The sequence below is a fragment of the Coenobita brevimanus genome, chromosome 114, assembly GCF_032717465.1.
Source record: "Coenobita brevimanus isolate Jiangsu-jjx chromosome 114, ASM3271746v2, whole genome shotgun sequence".
In the NCBI taxonomy this organism is placed as follows: Eukaryota; Metazoa; Arthropoda; class Malacostraca; order Decapoda; family Coenobitidae; genus Coenobita; species Coenobita brevimanus.
Genome location: NC_137067.1, coordinates 25,061,013 through 25,076,050, shown reverse-complemented (window position 1 = coordinate 25,076,050; position 15,038 = coordinate 25,061,013).

The window sequence follows — 15,038 nt, the reverse complement described above, 5'->3', positions numbered from 1 at the left end:
TACATTGGCTTTGGTCACCTAATAGGCGACTTTCCATAGCTGCTCGATTGCAGTAGCTCGGTAGTAGCGCTTGCTCTTCACAACCATAAAGTTGACAGTTCGAGCCCCCACCAGGGTAGCGTATACGAAGGTCTCTCCTTGCCCTTCAGAGCTATGTGGTCCATTGGTCCCTAGCTGGTCGGGATTAGTCCTCCTGGCAACCTCTGTGATCAGCCTCCTATCCCTGATGTCACACTCTATGCACCTTTGTTCCAAAGCCATTTTCTGTGTCCAGTTGCCATTCTCCATCAACTTTCAACATGCCCCATCATTCAATCTACCCTTCTTATTACAGCACCGATACAATACTCTTCAGTCTGTTCTTCCTCCATTAATCCCTTTAATAATACAGTACTATATGTCTGTGTCTCAAGTTAGATATGATGGTCTGGTGGTAGAAATAGATAGTAAAATGAGAATATAACTAACATCTTTTGGATTACAGGGCACAAACTGCTCCAATGATTAGCCTTTATTCTTGCTAATTTAAGACTGTTATTCAGCTTGTAAGACTTTTTCAAACTGGATAAATGGGTCACATTACAACTCTTCACAGGGAACCTGTTCAGTAGGAAAGTAATTAAAGGAGCTGATAGGAGAGCTTTTGGACTGAAGGGGGGTTAGGGACAGGCTTCATTAAGCCATTCTTGTTACCTTTAAACCTATGTTAATCAGCATAGGAGAGACTTTTCAAACTTAGAAGTCCCATATGACATTCTTTAACATGTGTAGGAGTATGACACTGGATAAAGCCTGATTGGAGATATAGTGATATTGATTCCTGGAAAGACTGCATACCTTACATCCTTCATTAGCCATTGCTGCTACCTTTAAATGCCAAGAATGATCATACTGGAAGGTAATTAGTAGCAGCCTTCATTAACATATTTATACTGTACTGTAATTAGAAGAGAGAGGGTTTCATAAGTTGATTTGGGAAGTCAGGAAGACAGCAGGAATAGTGATCATTACTGTTGGAGGGAGGATGAATTTGTGTGTAGGCTATGATATAGGAAGCATATCTCAGAATATGGATGTACAAGTGTTAATCATATCTTGTAATAGTACTTACACTTTCAGATTTGATAGCTTTTCCTTTTGTAATCTTTACTGAATGATGCAATCCAGTTCATGATTACACATTTTCATATAATCTCAGACTCTGCATCTGTGTCATTGTGGAAGTTGGCTCAATCCTTGAGCAAATTCTTAGTCCTTCTGCTGCTTAGTTCCTGTATCTAAGTGGCAGGAATAAGACAGTATTATATGGTTTTGCATCCCCTCCCCATAGATCTTCATTGTGATTTGCATGATAATCTAGTCTTTATCTCTATAGAAACAAGGCCTCAGCATTCAAGGTGGAGAGATTGCCGAGGTTTTTGTCAGTTTAGGGTGGACATGTAGTCTATATATTTGTCTTTATTGTTTTGTATGTATTCATTATTATTATTATTATTAGATGATATTTTTTACTGTGGGATCAAATTTAGCTTGATTCCATCTCTTCCGTTTATAAATCGGTACAACAGATAGGCTTTCCATTCTCAGAGGTCTCACAGAAGGCACTGTACCACAGTACTGTACTATCTTCCTGTGCAGTGTATATTTTGTCATTTGTACTCCTCATTATAAGTTTCATTAAAGAATTTGTATCATATGTTTAGTTTCTGTGTCACTCAGTGTGTTAAGTTTATGTAATATATGGTTAATCGTTTGAAGAATCCTGTCGCTGGATAGCAGACTAAGTTCCAGTTTTTACTTTCTCCCTTTATATAAGTAGCAACTGCTCTATATTCTTTCCATAGCACTTGTTCAATGATTAGCATTAAACTGGGCAGGCTTAGGTATTCCAAGTAGCTCAGGTAAAATTTCGAAAAATCTCCTCCGTAAAAGCGACATTAATAGGTACATGACAATTTAGTTTAGTCTGTGCATGATAGTTCAATTTCCCCATTTTTTGTAACATGTAAAGAAATAAAATACAGTAGAAGTTTTAGCCGGTATTCTTATGGAGACGCAGTGGCATGGTCAGCACGGTGCTGGCCTGCTGATCAGGAGGACCCCGGGTTCAACTCCCGGTGTGATAGAGGTTTCTTTAAAATGTGGCTGAGGGAAGTTTGCGTAGGCAGGCTTTCCTTAAAACCACAAGGCCCCACTGGATCAGGAGGACCCGGGTTCAACTCCCGGTGTGATAGTGGTTCTTTAAAATGTATGGCTGAGGGAAGTTTTGCGTAGCAGGCTTTCCTTAAAACCACAAGGCCCCATACTTACACTTCTCAGCTCACACACACTACTACATACATACACACATCGACACACACACACAAGACACGTACATAGCCACAGCCACCTTCACACAGTAGACACACACACACACACCTACTACATTCATACACACATCAAGACACACACACAGTATTACACACACACACCAAGACACGTACATAGCCACAGCCACCTTTCACACAGTAGACACACCCACACACACACACACACAGGGTGGGACAGGACACACCACAGGCAGACAGAGAGGAACATATACAAAACACAGGGAGTGAGAGGGAGGAGGGGGTTTTTATTAAAAAGTCAATTTTTGGTAGACCTCCGGTGGCAATATTGATTTAGCCCCCCCTTTTATATTTTTTGGATATTTTCATTTTAAGTGCCCCTCCAGGCCCCAGACCCACTCGGCTGAACCAAATTGTTCTGGCGTCAGCTGGAACACATGATATACTAGAAGGATTATGCCGGCCATGTGGGGGTTAATGGTGACAGTGTAATTGTCAGGGTCCTATGACTCACCCTTGTCAGCCGAAATCAAAAATCGTCTGGTCAGCTGGAATGGAATACTTGAGAGTTGTCCCCAAGCACCAGAGGGTTGAAGAATCTTAACCCCCTGGAGTGATGCTCGGGACAACCTCCCTAGTACCCCATTTCAAAGCTGCCTCAGACGATTTATTCGACTGAGAGTAAGTCATAGGAGCCTGACAGTGTCAGTACCGTTACCATTAACCCCCTCACGACCGACATAACTTCTAGCATCATGTTCCAGCTGACGCCAGACCAATTTGGTTCAGCCGAGAGAGGATCCTAGAATCCTGAGAGACACTATAACATCACAAACAAAAATACAAAATGCCTTCCCTCCATCTTGAACGTACTATAATTCATTTACATTAAGTAAGCTCGTATTTTCTTATTTTTTGCAGCTTATTTCATGTATCATAGTTAAAAGAAAAAATACTACGAGCTCTGTATCTTTTTCATAGCCCTTCTTCGTGACTAGCATCGTATTCTAGTTATCTATAGTTACATAACTGAGCATTCAAGTTGGAGGGATCACAACTTTAAGCAATTACAGTAAACAAACAAACAAAAAGCAAGTGTCGTCCTCTCTTTGACCTCTCGTCTTCGCAGGTATAATGCAGCGGTGGCGCCATCTTGTGCGTGGAATGCGTGAAGTGAAGGCTCTTGGAGTGGAAGGAGCACGGAGCCACGGGAGACTTTAATAATATTCGCTAAGGTCAGCCAGTCTAGAAGCCTGGGACATTTCAGCTCTGATAATACAATAATAAATAATAATAATAAATAAATAATAATGAATAACAATAATAGAAATAACAACAAAAACCAGTCATATACATAATTCAATATCTTAGTCACTCGATCTGTCCATTCGGCCTCTTCAGTACTGAGGACGCACTTTCTGTAAGCTATTTTTTCTAACATGGGAGGTTCGATACGCTTTGATTAAGCCTATCCATAAGACTCCTAAAGCTGAGGTAGAAATGGGCCTCTGAAAGTTTCAAAATATAAAATATGAAAACGGTCTATATGAGTTATAAAAAACCTTTGTTCACCTCCGGGACTCCGATCTGTGGCGCCTAGAACCAAGTGTTGACGTCATGTTTACACTTTGCTACCTTTAGACGATTTCCTGGAGCTTAAAGAAACCCTCTCGGGATGATGGGACAGACACAATAACCCCTTCAGACAGAGAATGACTTAGTTACTTTGTTCTAGGTAACCGGACGATTTTATTCAGCTTAGGAGATCCCTCGTAGTGAAGGGGTTGATGGTGACTGTATCTAACCCCTCCAGTACGAAATTTCTCTCCAGAGTTGAAGAAAATCGTCTGGAGGAAGAAAGATGAAAATGGAAAAAAGTGTTAATGTGGACAATGAGTTAGATAAGACTGGTTTGGTTAAGGTAGGGTAGGGATGGGACGGTTGTGGCAGGGTGGGGTAGCGTTGGGTCGGTTATGGCCGGGTGGGGTAAGGTTGGGTTAGTTTTGGCAGGGCGGCGTAGGATTGGGCCGGTTTTGGCAGGGTGGGGTAGGACTGGGTCGGTTATGGCAGGGTGTGGTAGGAATGGTTCGGTTTTGGCAGGGTGGGGTAGCGTTGGGTCGGTTTTGGCCGGGTGGGGTAGGATTGAGTTTTTTGGGCAGGGTGGGGTATGGTTGGGTCGGTTTTGGCAGGGTGGGGTAGGGTTGGATCGGCTTTGGCATGGTCGGGTAGGGATGGGTCGGTTTTGGCAGGGTGGGGTAGGACTGGGTCAGTTTTGTCAGGGTGAGGTAGGATTGTGTCGGTAATGACAGGGTATAGAATAGGTTTTGGTTGGTTTTGGCAGCATGGGTTAGGATTTGGTCGGTTTTGGTAGAGTGGGGTTTGATTGGGTCGGTTTTGGCAGGGTGGGGTAGGATTGGGTCGGTTTTTGCAGGGTGAGGTAGGATTGGATAGGTTTGGACAGGGTGTTAGGACTCCATATTATAATTACAAATCATAATAGTTCCATCATATCCAACGCCTATTTCACTCAGTTATACTACACTGTCTCATCAGATTTGGGGAGATCTTCTCTACGATTTTTGTTCTTCCCCGCTTAGTTCAGTCCTTTAGTTCATTCATGACCCTTAGCTTTCCTTTTTATTTCTATTTTTTTTATGTGGTGGAGCACAGGTGCACGAGGCTTGACCACCATTAGTCCAGAATTTTTAAGGGTAGGCCACCAAACTACGCCCTGGTAACGTCTACATGTCAAAACATCTGTCCACCTCTGGGACGAACTGCGGAGCGCTGGACGCAGAGCTCCCGGTCTGCGGATGTCACTTTTACACTTTGCTAGCTTCTGACGATATCCTACAGCTTCAGAAAACCCTCTTAGGATGACGGGACAGAATCATTTAACCCTTTAGACCAAGAACGATTTATTTACTTTGTCCTAGCTGACCGCACGATTTTATTCAACTTAGGAGATCCCCTGACAGAGAAGGGGTTGATGCTGACTGTATCTAACCTCTCAAATTCAAAATTCCTCTCCAGAGCTGAAGAAAATCGTCTGGAGAAAGAATGAAGAAAACTGAAGAAAGTGTTAGAGTGAAAAATGAGTTAGATAAGATTGGTTTGGTTAGGGCAGGGTAGGGTTGGGTCGGTTATGCCAGGGTGGGGTAGGGTTGGGTCGGTTTTGGCAGGGTGAGGTAGGACTGGGATAGTTTTGGCAGGGTGGGGTAGGACTTGGATGGTTTTTGCGGGGTGGGGTAGGACTGGGTCGGTTATGGCAGGGTGGGGTAAGATCGGGTCGGTTTTGGCAGGGTGGGGTAGGATTGGGTCGGTTATGGCAGGGTGGGGTAGGGATGGGTCGGTCTTGGCAGGGTGGGGTAGAGATGGGTCGGTTTTGGCAGGGTGGGGTAGGATTGGGTCAGAGTTGGCAGGGTGGGATAGGAATGGCTCAGTTTTGGCTGGGTGGGATAGGTATGGGTCAGTTTTGTCAGGGAGGGGAAGGGTTGGGTCGGTTTTGGCAGGATGGGGCAGGATTGGGTCGGTTTTGGCAGGGTGGGGTATGATTAGGTCAGTTTTGGCAGAGTGGAGTAGAATTGAGTTGGTTTTGGTAGGGTGGGGTAAAGTTTGCTCGGTTTTGGTAGAGTGGGGTAGGATTGGATCGGTATTGACAGGGTGGGGTAGGATTCGGTCGGTTTTGGAAAGGTGAGGTAGGATTGGGTCGGTTTGGACAGGGTAGGGTAGGTGTGGGTCGGTTTTTGGCAGGGTGGGAAAGGATTGGTCAGGTTTGGCAGGGTGGAGTAGGACTGGGTTGGTTTTGGCAGGGTGGGGGTAGGATTGTGTCGGTCTTGACAGGGTGGGGTAAGGTTGGGTTGATTTTGGCAGTATGGGGTAGGGATGGGTCGAGTTGCGTTTGGGAGGGTAGGATAGGTTATGGCAGGGTAAGATAGGGCTGGATGGTGGTGGACTGGGTAGGGTAGGGCTGGGTAGGGTAGTGTAGGGCTGGGTAGGGCAGGGTAGGCTGAATCAGGGTAGTGTAGGGTACAGAAGAGAGGTGGGTATAACTGCCGTTTAGTTCCGTCATATCCAACGCCTATTTCACTCAGTTATACTACACTGTCTCATCAAATTTGGGGCGATCTTCCCTACGATTTTTGTTCTTCTCCGCTTAGTTCAGTCCTTTATTTCATTCATGACCCTTGGCTTTCCTTTTTATTTTTTTATATGAGGTGGAGCGCAGGGGCACGAGGCTAGACCACCATTAGTCCAGAATATTAAAGGGGTAGGCCACCAAGCTACGCCCTGGTAACGTCTACACGTCAAAACATCTGTCCACCTCTGGGACTTGAACCGCGGAGCGCTGGACGCAGAGCTCTCGGTTTGCGGATGTCACTTTTACTCTTTGCTAGCTTCTGACGATATCCTACAGCTTCAGAAAACCCTCTTAGGATGACGGGACAGAATCATTTAATCTTTCAAGCCGAGAACAACTTATTTACATTGTCCTAGCTGACCGCATGATTTTATTCAGCTTAGGAGATCCCCTGATAGAGATGGGGTTGATGATGGCAGTATTTAACCCTTCCAGTTAGAAATTTCTCTCTACTGCAGAGATGAAGAAAATCATCCGAAGGTAGAGAGAAGAAAACAGGAAAAGTAATGTAGTGGTGAAAGGGCTGTTCAGGGGAGGGTAGGTTAAAGTAGGGTAGAGTTGGGTCGGCAATGGCAGGGTAGGGTAGGGTAGGCTGAGGTAGGCTAGTGTAGGGTTGAGAAGAGCAGGGTAGGGTAAATTGAACTGAATAAGTATATACAATATAATCTGGCGATACAACAACCAGGGTCATATGCCGCCGGACGACAACGAGAATAAAAGCACTCGAAAAGATGAAATACACACACACACACACACACACACACACACACACAGACACAGACACACACACACACACACACACACACACACACACACACACACAGACACACACACACACACAGACACACACACACACACAGACACACAGACAGACACAGACACAGACAGACACAGACACACACACACACACACACACACACACACACACACACACACACACAAAATACAATTCATAATTAAAACAAGAAAAACACTAAAACACTAAGAACACTAAAACCACTGTATACTAAATTTTACACGGTAGTGCAGCTTCCTACACCAAGCAAAGGTTTCCCCCTCCACCACAACAAGCATCCTCTCCAAGTACCAACAGAAGACTACAATCCCTCTCCTGCCCGGTGCTCAGAGAGGTAACGATGGCGCAATTCGCCAACAGTGGACACCATCAGCAAAAGCCGAAGAGTCAGGGGGACGAAGCATTCCACACAGAAAGTAGGGGGAGAGTCCTCCATTAAATATCAATGAGAGAACCAGGAATGGCCCATTCGGAGCCAGCATAAAGCCGTCTCCCACCTGCATTCAGACCTCGGCAAATGAAAGGGCCCGTTTACCCACAAATATCACACATTTTGTTGGTCCCCACCGCATCCCACCTACTCTGCCAGTGGGAGCAAACAGTGAGTGGTTAGATGAATATCACTGAGCGAGGCAGGGGAGAGGTGAGGATGGGCGAGAGGCAGCAGCCTTTGCCAGAGCGTCAGCATGCTCATTGCCCACAATGGTACAAAACCACAAAGCAGTCCCTAGCAAGCACAGCCATTCTAAAACACTGTGGACAACAAAAGAGGATTGGACGGGAAAACACAAAATGGAGATCGGCAGAGTCGCTAAAAACTGTATAACAAACAGGAGGGAAGCTAAATATCAATTTGACTGCGAGTAAAATAGCAGTAAGTTCTGCGATAAAAGTAGATACGATGGGGGGAAGACTCCTACCACGAATGAAATCGGGAAATATAACACCCAAGCCTGTCCCCTCACGGGATTTCAATCCATCAGTACATACGAGAATCGAGACACTGTGAGAGGAAGCATGTTCTAAAAAAATAGCAAAGAGCCGCCTGTGAGGAAAGAAAGGCCCCTCTCTCAGGAAAGTAAACACACGGTTGCACCCCTGAGAGGAGCCAGGAGCCATCCTTGGTACACGCACAGGACAAACAAGAAAGGTTGGAACATCCACATCCCCCATGGCAGCCTTCACCCTGTACCCAAACGGATGTGGATAGCGAGGATACGGCGAGGCAGACACTCCCTCCGGAACAGAGCCAAGAAAATCTTCCTGAACTTTAGCAAAGACGGTGACACTAAGGACACTAGTTTAAGGCACTCCCTCCTCTTGAGGATATGAGGGAAACAAGGTGGCACCAATACGGAAAAATTCCATAATCAGTAAAGGCAACCTACCACGCAAACCAAGATGGTGACCTGCAATACCTGGCTTGTGAAACGGTAGGACAACAGCCCCCCGCCAAGAAGCAGGAGTGGACGAATCTCTCCAAATTCTATTTATAAGACTCAGGAGGAAGGACACTGCTTCATCATCCAGGTACCTCAGCACTGCATGGGGAATATTATCGACTCCGGAGAAGTGTCATAACAGGGAAAGGGTAGACCAAAGTTTACAACAAGACAAAGGGATGTTGTAAGTCTCTCCGCCCCCAGAACGGATGTCCAACACCTTAATCTCCTCCACCTCCCTAAGTCTGGCAAAAACCGAAGAACGAGTATCCCTACAGGAGACCTCAGCGGTAGGATAGGGTAGGGAACGCTAGGGCAGGGTAGGCTGGGGTAGGGTAGTGTAGGGCAGAGAAAAGTAGGTTAGGATGGGTTGGTTTAGGCTAAAGTAGGACAGAATAGGAGAGGGGTAAAATGTGCCTAGTCCAGGAACGAAAAATATATCAGTTATCCATGTAACTAGCTTTTTCTATTTCGGTAGATTATTTTCTTGTCTGCCTAAAGTATCGTGATGTACGAACAATGAGATTAGATATCGAAACTGTAAGATGTGAATTAGTTACAAAGACGGTATTTTGTTTTGGCTAACGTTACATCGATACGTTCAGCTAAGAGCAACTCGGCAGAACTGAACAGTATATGACGTGCTAGATGAACGCTGTGACCGGAAAATAAATATATATGTATATATACTTCAGCATACAGTAAGGGATTTTATGTTAACTGAAGAGAAGCCACCACAGCTAATGGGTTAAGTTTACACACACACACACACACGTTGCGAAAAGTTTCACTGACGAAGTGGGTGGTTACTGTCACCCTTGAGCAAGGGGACTGGTGTGTGCGTGTGTGGTCACAGCCTTGCCCTTAGATCGGACTATATGAACTCTCATCTCCCTTCCGGGAGGGTAAAAACTGACGATCACGACCATCAAGTGATCCTGACCGACCCGGTGAATTACACACACACACACACACACACACACACACACACACACACACACACCATTACTTGCAACTGGCTGGCCTATCATACAGCCATATCCTATATTCATGAAGTACAACACATATTACATTTATGTAGTATGTAAAAAAAAAAAAAAAAAAAAAGATGGTTATATAATACAGAACTGGGAAATATGATGATGATGATGATGATGATGATGATGATGATGATGAGAGGGGAGTAAACAGGGTGAGATGAGGAGAATGAGAAAGATGGATGGACATAACAGTGAGTGTATTATGTATATTAACCTGACAAATGCCGAAGTAAGCTGGTAAGGGTGAGGTAATATGGAGCCTGACCCTACCGTGACACCATATAATTATTGATTTATCCACCGATAGCTCTATCTATCTATAGCCCGACGCCCTAATCCCACAGAGAGTGGCCGCAGACAAAACACCTCCAAGTCGCTCTGTCACCCACCATTTGACTACCCTCCCCCAACTCACCCCCTCATATACCTCTCAACTCCATCCCTCCACCTCATCCTCGGTCTACCCCTCCCTCTCCCTCCCTCCACTTCACCTACATACACCCTCTTCATTCTGTCCTTGACCTCCGCGGCAGGCAGACGTGCTTCCCAGAGCGCTTCATCACACAGTAATTTAACAACTGAGTTGAAACTGATCGGATGCACTACAAAACCAACGATCCCTGAAATGGCTAGTGCCATGGCCATGAACGAGGGAAGGGAGGCCCTCTTGGGTGACAACGAGGAAGAAATAGATATGGATACCGGGTTTACGGAGGTCATCAGTACAAGAGAGAAGAGAAAGAGGATGACACGCGGCAGCGAGAGGGAAGCGAGTGATGAAGAAGAGGACAGAGACAACAAAAAGGTAAAGAATAAGTCGTGTGGGGTAGATGGAGGTGTTACTATACCATGTGATACGGGGAAGGCAGTTTCTAAGTTGAAGTAGGGCTTTTATATCCCTAGACTTTATACCCACTTCTCTGGTGGGTATAAAGTCTAAGTCCGAAGTAAGGGTTTTGGTGCCCTTAAGACTTATACCAGATCCAGTCACTCGAAAAAATCCTAAGTCCAAATTGGAGTGCTTTTTGGACTTAGGATTTTTCGAGATGGTGGAACTGGTATAAAGTCCAAGTTGAATTGTGGGTTTTTATACCCAAGAGTTTATAGCAGCAAGTTAACTTGTGCTGGAGTCTACTGTGTACTCTGTTCCATGTCTTTGGCAACTAGAGTATAGCATTGTAGGCTTTCTTTGCATACTTTACTTTTTCTGTGATATTGTATTTTTAGTCATTTGTAATACCATAAAGGGCAAAGTAAAGTTGATATACAGCTGATTCTTTTATTATCTTTAGTGTTTTACAAGAGTTTACAATTACAATACATTTACAAAGTATACAAGTAGCAATGGCAGCAGCTGTTAGGTTACTCTGGCAGAAGATTTTATATATTAAAGTATCTCAAAGTATATCACAAAAGTATTGGACTAGAGCAAATGTTTCAAGTATTATCAAAGTATATCAGTTAAATACGGGCAAGATACCTTTAGCAATTAATATTATGTAGTAGGTCCTATGTCTATCTCCAACTCGCTCCCTCGCTCCTACTCGCCCATCTACCCTCTCTCCATCACGCTCACTCTAGAACGACAGAAGAAGAAAAAGCGCATAAAAAAGTAAAGGTGGGGAAGAGAAAGAAGCACTAAAGCAGACAGACACTAACAGACAGACACACCATCCCAGCACGTTCGGCTGCGCTGAGGACAGGCAGACAGGACAGACGGAGAGGAAGATGGAAGTGGAAGGAAGTCCCCCCTTTTCCGCCTCCCCCCACCCCACCTCCCTCCCCAGACCCACCTACCTGCCACACCCAGCCTAGTATGCTGGGAACTAAACACACACACACACACACACACACACAATCACACCCTAAAGGAAAATACAAAGAAAAATACAACCTGTCACCTGTCCTGTCCGGCGCTCCGATCTCCCTGCAGGCTCTCCGGTTCCCCCTGGTCTCTCGGCCGTCTCGTCACTCCCTCGTAGCCGTCTCCGCATCGCCTGAGGAAATACAGGAACATCAAAGGTGCCTAAGGAATGCAATGCCTACCAGAGTAACGCTATACAGGTGCCGCCACAGCTGCTGCTACCCTCCCTACCACATCACCTATCAGTACAAGCTACAACACACGCCGCACTAGTTCCTCTGCAGAGCTTGCCATGTTCTCGAGCGGCCATCTCGTCGTCTACACCTGCCATTTCTTCCGTGGTTGCCATGTCTTCTGAGGTTGCCATGTCTTCTGAGGTTGCCATCTCGTCTTCTGAGGTTGCCATCTCGTCTTCTGAGGTTGCCATCTCGTCTTCTGGGGCTGCAGCTTCGCCTTCCCCCTCGCCTGCAGTTGCCATCTCGCTGGCCAGGGTTGACATCTCGTCCTCCGGCGTTTCCATCGTTTTCTGTGGAGCAAATATCAATTAGGCCAAAGTACGCACTATATGCTACTGCTGAGTCTATGTCCAGTATTCTGGGTGGCATAGAAGGCTTCGTAGCGCATTTCCCTGAGCGATTTATTTTCCATAACACCAATATTATATTGCAAATTTACGTCAATGTCTTCTAACCCCAACTTGTCATCCAATTCCTTCCCATTCCACACATCCTTCCTTCCTTTAGGATCTTCACAGCCATACTGTACCATCACCATAGCCACACTACCACCACCACAACCACGTTCCACCACCATAACCACAACCATACTCCACCACCACCATCACAACCACACTCCACCACCACCATCACAACCACACTCCACCACCACCACCACAACCACCATCACAACCACACTCCACCACAACCACCACACAGCTATCAGTGCTCTCTTGCAAAATTATCAATGTGTGTGTGTGTGTGTGTGTGTGTGTGTGTGTGTGTGTGTGTGTGTGCGTGTGTGTGTGTGTGTGTGTGTGAGAGAGAGAGAGAGAGAGAGAGAGAGAGAGAGGGAGGGAGGTTTGTGTGTGTGTGTGTGTGTGTGTGTGTGTGTGTGTGTGTGTGTGTGTGTGCCTGCGTGCGTGCGTGCGTGTGTGTGTGTGTGTGTGTGTGTGTGTGTGTGTGTGTGGGTGGGTGGGTGGGTTGGTGGGTGGTTGGGTGGGTGGGTGGGTGGGTGAGGGTGTGTAAAATCAAACATCTTTTAACAATAAACAAAATGCATGACTAAGTGTACGATGTGAGAAAAGCTCAGAAAAAAATATTTCAAATTTCAAAAAAGTTTAAAAATGGTTCAAATACCTTTTACTTGGGGAGAAAGCTATTATTTCCCACTCCTGTCGTCTGTCGTGTCGGTGTAAATATCCTTTGCTTGCCTGGCCGTGTAAATATCCTCTGCCTGCTTGGTCGTGCGAAAATCCTCTTCTTTCTTCGTGTCAATGGAAAAATTCAACCTGTGTGGTGGAGAGCTGTGGTGTGTGGGTTGGGGTGGTTTTAGTGACAAGGAAATGGGAGGGGGGGGGTAGAAGGAAGAAGTGAGGGGGTAGGGAAGAGGGGAGGGGGTAGGGAAGGGGGACTGGAGTAGCGGGTATAGAGGTGACAGTTTAGAGATGGTGTGTACAATTAGCCACTGCTACGACGCCAAAACACAAAAATCTTCCTCTGGAAATATATCAGTGTGGTTGTCTGTAAATGTTGGCAAATTTAACAATGGTATTTAACATATTTTCCATCGGCTGTTTAATAAGCAATGAGTATTTGGGACTTTTCATGGCACCTTCGAAATAAACAGATGTTAACTAGGATTATTGTATCTCCCTTGCCCGACGGGTGTGTGAATAATGAACTTATTTCTTAGTAGGGATTGTCACCGAAAAATAGCTTCTTTAGGACCCAAGAGCACCAGCATTGTCAACAGCTGGTGTCATAGTGGAATTGCTGTGTCGTGTAAATATGTAGTTATAATACGTCCACATCCACGTCATCCAATAGAGTACACGAATTATTTCTTTTAAGTAATTTTTTGGGGGGTGGGGGTACAGACAATCTTCACCCCCTCCCCCCGTAGTTCACACAACGCTCGACGTCAGAACGCATGCCCTGATCAAGGAAGGGTGTAAATCACAATCTTTATGCAAATATGTGAACGGTACAGTCATGAGAGCCAACCTGAAAGCCATTATGGTCAAAGCCCCATCCTGTCACCGACCATGACTACCAAAATATCAGTCAGTTATCGAGAAGGTGAATAAATCGGATAATGTCGGGGCAAATGATCATGTTAGTGTTAACCCATTCAGCCAGGAAACGTCGTTCATTATATTCATGCAGCAGCCTGATGATTTTATTCAGCTTAGGGTACACTTTTCAAACTGAAGGAGTCAGATACAGTACTGATAAAATCTATAGTACGGGAGGCTGCTCGTAAGCTGAATAAAATCGCTTGATAAGAATAAAATAAGAATGATGTCAGTGTGGTTCAGGGGAATAAACGAATCTTTACCTAACCAAGGTTTACGTAGTCAACACATTTCGCACAGAAATGACAATGATTAGATGGATGTGAAGTGTCTCCTTGAATGCGAGGCCTGGGAGTGTGTGTGTGTGTGTGGGGGGGGGAGTAGGTTTAATACTGACGAGTTAAGAGGAAGGATGGGACAGGAGTGTATTGGTGTAGTGATGTGGAGGGGTTGATTGAGATGGTTTGGACGTGTGGAGAGGATGGAGGATGACAATAGGGTAAGGAGAGAGAGGTGTGAACGTCGGGGGTACAGTAGGGTTGCTAGAAGCAGACCTGAAAAGGCCTGGGACGAGGTCATAGTGTGTGACTTCAGGGATAAGGGAGTGAATAGGGAGGCTGCAAAAGACTGTGCAGTGTGGAGAGCCGCCATTATGTGACCAAGGCCGACGACGCATGCAAGCATGTTAGATCCTTTATAAAGATACGATACGAACGATTCGATACAGGTGAGGTTCAGGGATCACCATTTTATATAATTTATCTCCTGCCACTTTTGCCTTCCATCTCTACAGTATCCCCGGCCATCCTATCGCGTTGACGAATAGGGGAATTTGGAGGAGGAACACGAACAACAACAGTCTACCCTCCTCCTCCCTGCCTGACTTGCCTCATGCCCCTCCCCCCCGCTCTCTCTCTCTCTCTCTCTCTCTCTCTCTCTCTCTCTATTTCTTATCTGTATCTCCACACTCCGACACGTCAGCTAAATATGACCCACCACTTGTTTAATGGCTGTGTGTGTGTGTGTGTGTGTGTGTGTGTGTGTGTGTGTGTGTATCGTATGTGCGTGAACCTGTGTGTATATGCATCATTGTGTGCGTGTATCTGTGCTCGTATCTGAGTGTGCGTGTATCAGT